Raw genomic sequence first — 12,092 nt, 5'->3', positions numbered from 1 at the left:
TTTATATTTGACTTAATTAGAAGAGGAGCTGAGTATCTTCAGGTGCTTCAGACTTCAACTAAAGATGAAAATATTCACTATTTTCAGTATCTATAAACAGCAGCTGTACCAATGTTCTAGCAAATTTACTGAAAATAAAACAACTTTAATCAAATTCTGCTTCCTTATAGCACCACCTTTTTCAATGGAAAGTGGATGAGACTGTAAAAACAAGACTGAAAATCACATACCTTGAGGAACAAGCAATCTGAAGCTTATATGATTAGAACTTTTAACAAGATTTTAAAATAGTAAATATCATTAATTGTGTTTTCCAAACTAGCAAAGCTAACATGGAAAAAGAAATAAGTGTTGACACTGCACAGTATTTAACCTTAGACTCCAGGTAACAATAAAGTTTGTCTATCTCTAAAATAGTTTTTTACTTAGTCATCTTTCCCCCTTCAGGTTCTGGAGTTTGAATTTAGAGATTATCCTTACTATCTCCAAATGAAAACTATTTATCCTTCATTGCAAAAAAGGGGACACTTTGTGCTGATGAGGATCTGTGCTTCCTTGACAGATTTTATTTAGAAATCAAAACCTTTTTTAAGCCTTTTTTTTTTTTTTCTTTTAAAGACATCATTTAACTTGCTCACTATTTAATGACAAAAATGCATGCTAAAGGTCTTGTCTAGTTTTAGGATAAAAGCTCTCTGTTCATCCTACAAGATCTGGCTGCTTGGAAAGAAGGAGCACAGCAACTCTCACTAAAAAAACAACAGTGCCACTCCACACAGAGCAATCAAGGAGTGTGGAGGAGGAGCAGTACACTGTACAGCAGTGAGGGGAAATTATTCAGGTTTTAGCTATGAAGCTTTACAGCTGTTGTCATATGGTTTGTCTGTGTGCTGTAAGGATATTGTACAGCATGAGGTTCAGGGTACATTCATCCTCATTCTAGGGCACAACTGGCATCTGTGGAAATGTCTCCTCATCTTGAAAGCACATAATAATCTTCAGCTAAATAAACATGGAAAACACCAAGTGAATTTAAGTTCTACTGTGTGAGGTGGACTGCTATCTCAGACAATGTTACTGGGCCAAACTTACTGTTCACAAGTTAGCTAAATATATCTTCAACCCATAACATGGGCATAAATCCAGTATCAGACACAAAACTAGCTATTGGCAAATTAGTAGACATTTACAGGAAAGGTGTGGGTCCACAGAGACCATGTGACCAGAATTAAATGTCTGAGGGAGTAACCTAATCTCCTTTGGTCCTATAAAGAGAGGAATTTCTGGAACACAATTCACATCAGCCCAAGATGGATATCTAATGTACATCAACATGAACCCTGCCTTGTTCATTTGCACTGACCATGAAGAGAGCTCAGAGTGATCTCGCTCAGGGTAAAAGTTTAATGTTATAGATGTCTAAGGTTAGGTGAAATTAATCCCACACCACATGACTTCTGGAAGACGATCTAAAACATGAACGTGTCTTCGTTTATTTATAAAAATACAAAGTGAAAGAAGAAATTCAAGCGCAAACCTCACGCTTAGGAGAATTTTATCCACCTTAATGAACTCAGATTACATTCCATTTATGGTAGTACTTAAGTACATAAGTACTTATGATACTAAATATTCATAACTTAGTAGAAAACATGTGCATGGATCACACTGGCACTTTCTGTGGTAATATGATATAACTGTAATTGCATACAAGGCTGATGTCAGTAGAGAAGAGCTGTTCAAACATAATTTGAAGAGACACCATTCAACAAAATTTTTAAAAGCTTTGTATGGAACTTTCTGACACACATCTTAGGCTAAATCTGAGGACCTGTGGCACGGTTTAACTCCAGCCAGTAACTAAGGACCACACAGTGGCTCTGACAAATAGAGCTACCATTTCAACTTTACCTTTAGCAATACTACAATGCTGTTGGGTTTTTTTCTTCACAGTAGGGTGCAAAGCAAAGACATCTATCAGGAGCCAGGGATCTTCAGCTAAGCTCTCTCATTAGCATGAATGCCGAGCTCTTCAGGGAGCAGCTAACTGATACCTGCTGATTCATTCTGACAGATGCTATCAATTCACTGCACATTTTCAAGGAAAGTGATGCAGGAGTAGCTTTAGGCAAGCAGGAGTCATAAAGAGTCCTATGTTCAATGGGAGCCAGGATGAGTTGCTTTCTCTTAAGTAACCCACTCTCGAATACTCCCCTCTCGTAGTTCCCTAGCTTATGTATGTATACATCCATCTCACCAGACTGTCCTGACAAATACTACTCTGCTCTTCATGTGACCCAGTGACCCCATCCCAGTATGTGCTGTAGAAAGTCAGTCATGCTCTTTGATAATAGATCAAGTATTAAGTAAATAAAACAATATTACTTCTGTCTAAAGGCTGCAGCACGGGGAATGTCCCTCCAGAGATAGAACTAAGACTCCAAGGAAAGCCTAGGGGAACTTGAAGCTTTAAGAACAAAACTGGATATAGCTATTAGATTTTAGAAGAAAGCTGTAGCTTTCTTGAATATTAAGAATAGACAGACATTTTCTTCAGACCAGCACAGAAAGAGAACACAACTCCTCTGCCAATGACTGTGGAATGATATAGGAAGCAACAACTTAACAGTTGCATTCCATACTTTGTGAATTAAGCAAAAATTATAAAAATATTATTAAAATAAACATAAATATATAGCTCTGGTTAGTGATGTGTAATGAGTTTTAGCCACCACATCTGATTTTCCTCTAATTTCCTCATGGCACACATTTCCTCCTTCTCTTTCCTTGACTATGGAAGAAAAATGTCTGTACCCATACTCAGGACTGATTCAGAGGTCCTGCTCAATCCCCTGCTTCACAGACAATAATCTTGCAAAAAAACCTCACCACAGTTTCTCATGTACTTGAAGAATACACTGAATTCCCAAGAGCTGGGCACAACATGGATAAAACTGGTGTGTTCAAAGGATTGCAGTGTATGGAAGAAGGATAATGTAAATGATTCAGTCTAGTTTAGTCAAAGCTTAGTCCAAAACATCAGTTCATAAACCATAGGAATAAACTGTAGTCCCTGCTGTGACAGCCAAGAAATGTAGACAGACCCGGGTAGCTACTATATCTTGTACTTAGCACTGAAGTAGCTCTACAGTAGCTTTCCAGCTGTGGCAACACAAGGCACAGCCTGGCTCACCTAGCAGCTCTCTGGCACATATCCTGCTCTAAACTAAAGTTAGACAGCCACCAGTGCCTGAGCCACTGTGTTCAAACCTAGCACAAGTGTGTTTATACTAGATTTCCACTCACAGCTCTGCCTGCAATACATCTGTAGGATTAAAGCTTTGTCACACCAAAGGAGTGGGGGAATCCTATGACATTTAAAAGCTGAGCAAAACCATGAAGAATATATAGTAAGTAATAATCCTACACCAGCTGGGGAGATGCTCTCAGGTACACATTATGATACAACATCATTGATTATGGTCCAATGATTTTTATGGCTGATTCATATATATTTGTTCATATATTCACGAACAAATAATAATTCTGTGATACCCTTGTCCATAACTGAATTACCACTACATGGGTATTCTGTGAAATATGGAAACATACTTTAAACTTTTTTTTTTAATACTTATAAAACTACTAAAATACTGTAGTTTCCAGTCCAAATATCTTATTCTGTAATTCAGCCCTGGACCTGCATAGCAGAACACTGAAGTATTTTCTTGCTAATCTGACAGGTAATATATTTTAACTAAATGATCTACCTATACATATTACAAATTATTAGTTGTCAATTAGATATACTGGCAATACAGATAATTATATGTTTCAAGTAACAGACCTGTACTTTGACATGCATTTACAGACTAATTAACACTTCTAGCAAGCTTCTAGAAATAGAGCATTCAAAGTAGCAGTTAAAAAGTAGTTTTGATACAGTTCTTTCTCTCACTCTCCTCCTACCCCATGACTTTTTTATTCTCCACACATATGTTTCACCTTAATGGGGAGTATTTAGCGTCTCATAAATACATATATTGTTCCTTATGGAGATTTCTGCACATAGTTTCCTTTGCATCTTAAGAATAAAGCAAAACAATCCAAAATTTTCTCATCACCATGAATTTGTTTTTAAAACTTAACAATTCATCCTGTTCCAAGGGCCTGGACCGTAACTAGCAGAACTATTTGGTGGGCTTGTTGAAGATTAAATGTTTCATAGACATATGGAAGTGTCATCAGGAAAGGGTTCTGAAGCCAGTGCTGACCAAGAGAAATCAACCAGCAGAATATAAGAAACCCTCCTCCATTAAGTGGTCCTGGATGCAAACCAAAATGCAAAATCATAATTCTGTTTCCAAACAGTACTTGGAAGGTTTTGATCATGCACTAATAACAACATGCATTGGAAAGAAAACAAAATCTAAAACCTTGAAAGTCACTAAGAATGAATTCTTGCCCTCTGAACAGCTCTATGATTAAGATCAGCTTTTTTCTATGAGGCCAGTGACAAAGGACAGAACTTTTACCCATGATTGAGCACATATAAGAAAACATTTTTCTGCCTGTTTCCATAAATTCTAGAGAAAGTCTTTTAGAGGTGCCCATGGAGAGATGAGCAGAAGGAATGCTGTTCTCTGAAATCCTAAATGAAAGAGTTTGTTATGGCTTTTGCTAGTGAAGAAAACTAACACTCAATGGTCTCTTAAGACTTACAACCACAGAGAGAACAGAGGAACTGGGGTTGATGATGCATGGGAATTTATGGATGTCTGTGGTGTCTGATTTTTTGTATAATGTGTAAGGGGGTGGGAATGATCGGATTTCTAAAAAATTAGAAAATCATTAATATGAAATCACTTCTTACCGTTTTCAGCCTTGACCCCAATAATGCAGTCTTCACCAACAGCTTCTGGTTTTGAGGTTTATGAATGAAGTTACCTGCACAAATCTTAATTTAATAATTTATGGTTTCCATATTTAATTTGACATCATCTATCTACTTGACAGACTATTAAATCAGTGTTGGAATGAAACACAAACCTTTCAAAAACTTCAAAGCTTACTAGCAGAACTCCCTTCAACAATGTAAGGCATTGTAACTGCTTAATATTCTATGTTCTTTATTAAGACCATACAGAGTTTTATAGTGAAATACAAGATAGATAAAGACTCATAATATACACCCAAGTCATATAAGAGAGGGGTGGTTTTTTTCCCTCAGAGGACTTTTCTAGCTGGGATGTATAGAACTTAAAAAAGACTAGCTGTTTTGTGCTCCTTTCTACAATGGATGCCCTCCTTCTGCACTGAAATGCCCTTCAGTGGGATAACAAATCTAACCAAAACATGCAATTTGATTTAAATAACATGTTTGTCACAAAGGCATGCCCAGTGTCCAATAAGGGCACCCCAGCATGGGTTAGCCCAGAGAATCAATCTGATTCCTTATCATTCACCCTTATCTTACTATGTCCTGAGTCAATATTCTCTGAAGACAAGCCAATAATTTTGCTGACCAGAAATTGCAAAGGAAATCATAGCATTGTGCAAGTTAAAATTTCCATAGAAATATCAGTGTTTGCTAAGTTTTTGTGTAGTTTTTGCGATGCCTTTTAGAGGGCTGATAAGGGAGAAAACGGGAAAAAGATATGTTGGAATCCACTATGCTTCATACAAAACTCCTTTAGGAATTCAGCTGACTGTTCAAGAACACACTGTGACAGAAAGAGTGAGCAGAAATTCCAACTTAAGTTCACTCTTAGGTTTCTGCTGTCATTATCAGCAGCATCACTGTTACTGCAGCGGTGCCTATGATCAAGACATTTGCTGTGCTGTGCACCACTTCAATAGAAGGTAATAAAAAGAGTCCCACAAAGCTTCCAACTGTAACTTCAAAGTGTCCTTTTACTGTCAGTTCCCAGAAGATATTTTCTCTTCTGTTATCAGAATGGTATTGTGGAACATTTCTCACTTAGAGCATACCCTGCATATTTCACATGAAGCTGCAGTTTCACAAGATTACAGACAAAAGCTATCCAATGGTACTCAAAAATCAGGAGCTGCCAGAGCACCCAGGTGAACACCTTCTATCCTTTCCTTCACACTCACTGAGAGACAGCACTCTGGACTCTGATGAGGAGAAAGAATTACATGTCTTCAGCTCAAATAAGAGCAAGCTTCATGTCTAAAATACAGTCAACACAGCAACCTCTCTATGTCAAAAGCTGCTATGCATTTTGATACTATGTTAGATTCCTTTACATGATATTAAATGGGGATTTTGTGATCCCTTATCTAATATAATGAAACTTCCATTTAAGACCATCCCAAAACAAACTATGACTCCCCATTATATTTATCACCCTTCCCAACACAATTCAGTTCTCAATTACCCTTCCTATAGTCTCTAATCCCCTAAATAAGAACGCTCCCAGAGGGAAACCTGCACAATGGATAAGTGAATTCTACAAAATTATTCACTTTACACATATTTTAATTAATAAACTTGTTAGTCCAGCAAATAATCTGTTACTAATTATCACAGAAGTGCATACATCACTAACTAAAAACAGGAAAACTGCACTCCTTTGCAAGTTCATCACTTCATATTACTTTTGTAGCATATCATTATCTCTTGTATTTTAATTTGGGAATTCAGGTCTGCCTTTTGTGACCACAGCACATACAATGCAAGTCTTAACATTATTTTTTTTTGCAAGGCACTGTAAATATATATGTTCCAAGAAGCTTAAAGTTGTTGAACTGCAAAACAGTGTTATTTTATACAATTAAAAAACAAATGCTGTCCCATGGGTCGACCCGTTCTCAGTGCACAGTTTGATGCATCATAAATATGGCATTTCCTAACTGTCTACTGCTAGAGTTTGCAAACTTGATATTCCTTTAGCAGTATGTGTTTGTGTGTGTATTTGTTAGTTTATCATCTTCATGGTGTTTGTTGTATACTATTTATGCTGCAATATTCATGTATTTTCTCTAGCTACTAATCTTTTCTGAGAGAAGCAAAAAACCAATGAGTTTTAAAACAAAAAATGTCTCTGATGATCATCAAAGATGAACTATAAACAGCCATCTTTGAGACCTCTCAAATAAAAGATTGCTTTTATAGTGGAAAGCACAAGCTGACCTAAATACAAGGGAGACCATAGAATTTCCCTATAACTTACATTGGTAACACATAAGCATTAAGACACGCTCACAAGGGAGTTCTGAAAATCTTGCATAAATGTTCCCCAGAATAGAAGTCCATATGTTTTCAGCCATAGTCCCTTCTTTTCACCTACTGCTAGGATACACAACTGTGCATGCTAGCTGAGCATGCTGGTCAGGATCTGGGTTACAAAAGCTAAGAATCACTGAAATTGCTTAAAAGACAGTTACAGAATTGTTCATATGTCCATTCCAAGTCTTGGTCTGCTGCTAGTAGCAGGCTGTACCTTAAAGATATAGTCAAACGTTAAGATTCTCATTTTAACATCTATTACAAATAGAATGGTTAGGAAAATAAAAGTACAATAATACTACACTTAAGGTTTCTCCAACCAACAGCACAGCAGCACTCTACTTCTAATCCAATCCTGTTGATTTTAGCAAAGATTTAGTCAAGTCACAAAGGAGCAAAATTTTTGCAAAATCAGGCCCTGACATGTTTTATAATTTTGAATAGAATCATGACATTGTATAAATTTGCATTTGTCAAGAGGTGCTAGCAGCAGGACTTACTGGAAAATTGGAAAGCTAGAACCCCAGTGCCCGAGGGAAAAAAAAGTTTATTAGTTATGGAAAGGACAGGTTGAGGATACACAGAACAAGAATTGACAGGCATAATCTTAACTTCAGTAAAGGGTCTTGACTAATTCTACCTGACTACCTACTTCCATTCATTTACTTAAAACTTCCCCTGGCACCTGATCCAGTCTCTAACCATCTCACATCCTGAAATTCACATTTAAAATCTTCAATAATTCAGCTGTTCAATTAGGCAGCCAATCAATTATTCAGCTATTGATCTGCCCCACAAGGAAAATAAAACTTTAATGGATGGACAGTTTACCTTTCACAAACAGAAGAACCTGAGTTACTGATTACACCTTAGATTTGGCCTCTGCCCAGGCACATTTCTTTGGAAAAAAAAAAAAATGTCAGGTTTTTTTTCTTTTTGTGGCTCTCAGATTAGCCCTGTTATAGTTCCAGAAAATGAGAAATATCTGAAAGTTTCCAACTCTTTGCCACCACTAATAACATTACAGGTGATGCTTATCTACCTCATTTGCTTCTTGCTTAGGAACTGATTAGGACTGAAATGCTGCTTTGTGCTGGAGATAATTAAACACTGTCCTCTAAAAGCTATAATGGAATTTTTTAAACTCAGTTGCATTATTTTGCTTCTTGCTTTTTCTGTGCTATATGTAATTTCTTCATAAGGGAACCTCCCAAAAGCTTTTTCTTTCCTCTTATAGGCTCCTTACTTCTGATTTACACCTTTCTTTTTAAACCTGCTACCCACCAGTTCCTCCTACTGCCTTTCTCAGTGACCATTAGGCTGAAAGATCATCTCTTTCAATCTCCTCTCACAAGACCAATGCTAAAGCCTGTAGATTTCTACAGGGACCATGCTTGTTTCGTAACAGCTCCTACAGTTAGACACTGTTAAACAACTTGGCCAGCTAAGTTCGTCCTAGAGCACAGAACTTATTCCTGCAGATATGCCAACTGCTGTGCTGCTTAAACGCTACCACCACCAGTTTCATATCCTCCTGTCAGCTCAAAAAGGGAAAGCAGAGCCAGCCAGTTACTGACACACCAGCATAGTCCTACATGGTATTTTTTAAATCAAACCTGTTTTCTACTGTCACAGTCTCTAGCTTTTTATTCTATTCCATTTCTGGAAGGCAGGAAGAAGTAGAAACCAGAAGTTAAAACAAACAAGAATACCTAACATGCTTTCCAGAAATGAAGAAAGCTATTTTCAAAATATTTTCTGATGAACCACGGGTATCACAGGGTTGGTATTTTTATGAGAGTAAGACTAGCGGAGAAAAGTGAGAGGAAAGTGAGTCACAGACTGCCCTCAACAAGCCCTTTCCCTGCACAGGGATAGTCACCAGGTGTTAAGCTAACCCAAAAGAAAAGTGACATAATCTCCTAGAGCTCTCAGCAAAGTTATGTGGTTCTTACCATACTTAGGAATGTCCATCAGTTGAGCCCACACAACTTCGACCATTAATAGTTTTGTCATAGGCTGATGAAAGGCCTGAGAAAGACCTACTTCAGGGAAGGAGGAGGAGGGAAGAGCTCATGCAACACATGTAATGTACAGTACACAAACACATACACCTGTAAGGGATTTCAGCTTCATCATAAGGTATTTTTCTCAACTGCAGTTATATGAAACATCGCACCAGTTGCTTTGCATGATTGTAGCAAAGTACTACTTCCTCAACAATACAGACATGCCATTAAATGTATCCATCTTGAAAATGAGCTTTCAATGCAGTGAAACATTTCTACTCAATAATTTGTAGCTTGTGATCATTTTAAATTGCAATAGTGCCTAGCCCTACCACAAGAATCCAAACAATGGCAGTTAAAAGAAAAAAGCACAACTTGCTTGATTTTTGGTTTACTGTATACCAAATTTATGTAAGCTTGTGAAGATAAATATTGTTTTCAAGTCAAGTACAAATATACAAATAACAAACCAACTTCATAATGAAAAAATTGTTTTGATTTATTTCATCAAATTATTAGGAAATATTCACTGAAGAGGAAAAAAATCAGCAGCTTTACATTAATGCTGATAGAACCTGAATCACAAAACTGTCAAAGATAGCATATTAGTTACTTTAAATAGGCATTCAATAATTGAAGGACCATGAGGGATAATTACAGGTTATAAGATGACAGGAGTTTAAATTCACAAAGCTAAGAGTGTATGCCATAATGTGCCAGACACATTGAATGAGTCCCAATTTCCTTTGCATCTATTCCTACCTCTACATTTCTCCTCCCTCTTATCTATGTACAAAGAATGATTAAGTACTTTCAATTTAAATCAGATTTTTTTCTAATCTTTGAAAAAATGCAAACACACATACCTGACCTGAGAAAGAAGAATCAGTGAAGCCTCCCTGAGAAACACAATACACTTGTACCAAGCATCAACTGGAAAGTGCCTTCATCCAAGTGAAACTGCTCAGAAATGCACCTGTGTGGCAAACAGAAAACACAAACGGAAGAAAATGCTCCTTACACAGTTTATCCTTACATGTCAGTCATACCATACTATTCATGCTACATTTCTGGAATGCTAGGGTTTCCTACAGCCCATAAAGTTTTGAGCACCATCTCTGAAAAATAGGTATCCCATCAGCAGACCACCTCACTTGAAGACAGGCAGTTGTCTTCTCCTTCCTTGCCAACAGCTTAAACAAGGAAAAGGCATCAAAAGACATCAAAATCTCTTTAGAATAATGGAAAAGAACCACACACAACACAGAGTGCTTGTTCTTTTCTCTCTGCAGTGAAACAGCCCGAATTGTACAGCAGTTACAATTGAAGTATATAATAGCAAGTGGAGAATATAATGGGGAAAAAAGCACACAAGAACATAGAAATTACTTTAATTTACATAAAAACTACCTACCACTTTACATGGATAAACATTAGCACTAACACAAATGAAAATAATATTATGTCAGCAGAGGCTACTCTTCCTGTATTTAGTGTTCTAAATAAGTAGCTTGAATTCCACAAGGGAGGAGAGTCTTTAAGTCCGCATAACCTTTATGCTAATTTCAGGTGAATCTGAAAATCAGATTACTTCTATTTAGGATCTCACATGCATATTTTTAGGCAGAAATGCAAGCCACCCACACTGAACGTTTTGGTCTATGGATAAATTTGCCAGTAAAATGCACCTAAAAAGGATCCACAGGACAGGGGAATAGCAGTGTTTTCCAGATCAATGTGACTGTAGTTGCTTTGATTTATCTGGCTTGAAAGAAGGCAGTGCATCTTTTCAGAGTTACGTATCTTCTTTTCTCTGGCATTCTTTATTTTATTCTCTCCAAAGATCCATGTTCCAGCTTATGCTGGAAGTTATGTTTTCAGTCTAATAATTAGTTGTTGTATTGGGTTTGCATGGCAAGGTTTTGGTAGTGGGAGGGCTACTGGGTTGGCTTCTGTGAGAAGCTGCCAGCAGCTTCCCCCATGTCTGACAGAGCCAGTGCCAGCCGGCACCAAGTCGGATCTGCCCCTGGCCAAGGCCAAGCCCATCGGTGACAGTGGTAGTGCCTCTGGGATAACATAGTTAAGAAAGGGGGAAGTTTCTGCACAAGAGCAGCCAGGAGAGAGGGGTGAGAATATGTGAGAGCAACAACTCTGCAGACACCAAGGTCAGTGAAGAAGTAGGGGAAGGAGGTGCTCCAGGTGTCGGAGCAGAGGTTCCCCTGCAGCCCCTGGTGAAGGCCATGGTGAGGCAGGCTGTGCCCTTGCAGCCCGTGGAGGTTAACGGTGGAGCAGATACCTACCTGCAGCCCGTGGAGGACCCCACACCAGAGCAGGTGGGTGCCCAAAGGAGGCTGTGACCCCAAGGGAAGCCCATGCTGGAGCAGGCTCCTGGCAGGAGCTGTGGCCCCATGGAGAGAGGAGCCCACACTGGAGCAGGCTTGCTGGCAGGACTTGTGACCCCATGGGGGACCCACGCTGCAGCCCATGGGAAGGACTCATGTTGGAGAAGTTCATGGTGGACTTTCTCCCATGAGAGCTACCCCATACTGGAGCAGGAGAAGAGTGTGAGGAGTCCTCCCGCTGAGGAGGAAGCAGTGGCAGAGACAACGTGTGATGAACTGATGACAACCCTCATTCCCCATCTCCTTGTGCAGCTCTAGGAGAGGAGGTAGAGAAATCAGGAGTAAAGTTAAGTCCAGGAGGAAGGGCAGTGTAGTGGGAAGGTGTTTTAAGATTTGGTTTTATGTTCTCATTACCCTACTTTGATTTGATTGGTAATAAATTAAATTAAATTTTCCTCAAGTTGAGTCTGTTTAGCCCATGACAGTAAC

The 12,092-nt window shown here is 38.4% G+C and overlaps 1 long non-coding RNA gene across 1 annotated transcript in view; it reads right to left on the bottom strand.

Annotated features, from left to right (window-relative positions):
• The window catches only part of LOC116965696, an 85,960-nt gene that overhangs the window by 55,903 nt on the left and 17,965 nt on the right, over window positions 1-12,092 (bottom strand). Inside the window, exon 2 of the long non-coding RNA XR_004409570.2 lies at window positions 10,128-10,237. This is a non-coding gene — a long non-coding RNA (uncharacterized LOC116965696). The remainder of the gene's footprint in view (window positions 1-10,127; window positions 10,238-12,092) is intronic.

Source organism: Tyto alba, unplaced genomic scaffold (assembly GCF_018691265.1).
Source record: "Tyto alba isolate M040663 unplaced genomic scaffold, T.alba_DEE_v4.0 Super-Scaffold_14, whole genome shotgun sequence".
NCBI lineage: Eukaryota > Metazoa > Chordata > Aves > Strigiformes > Tytonidae > Tyto > Tyto alba.
The sequence above is the reverse complement of the archived record's forward strand: the minus strand, read 5'-3'. Positions and strand labels throughout refer to the sequence as shown.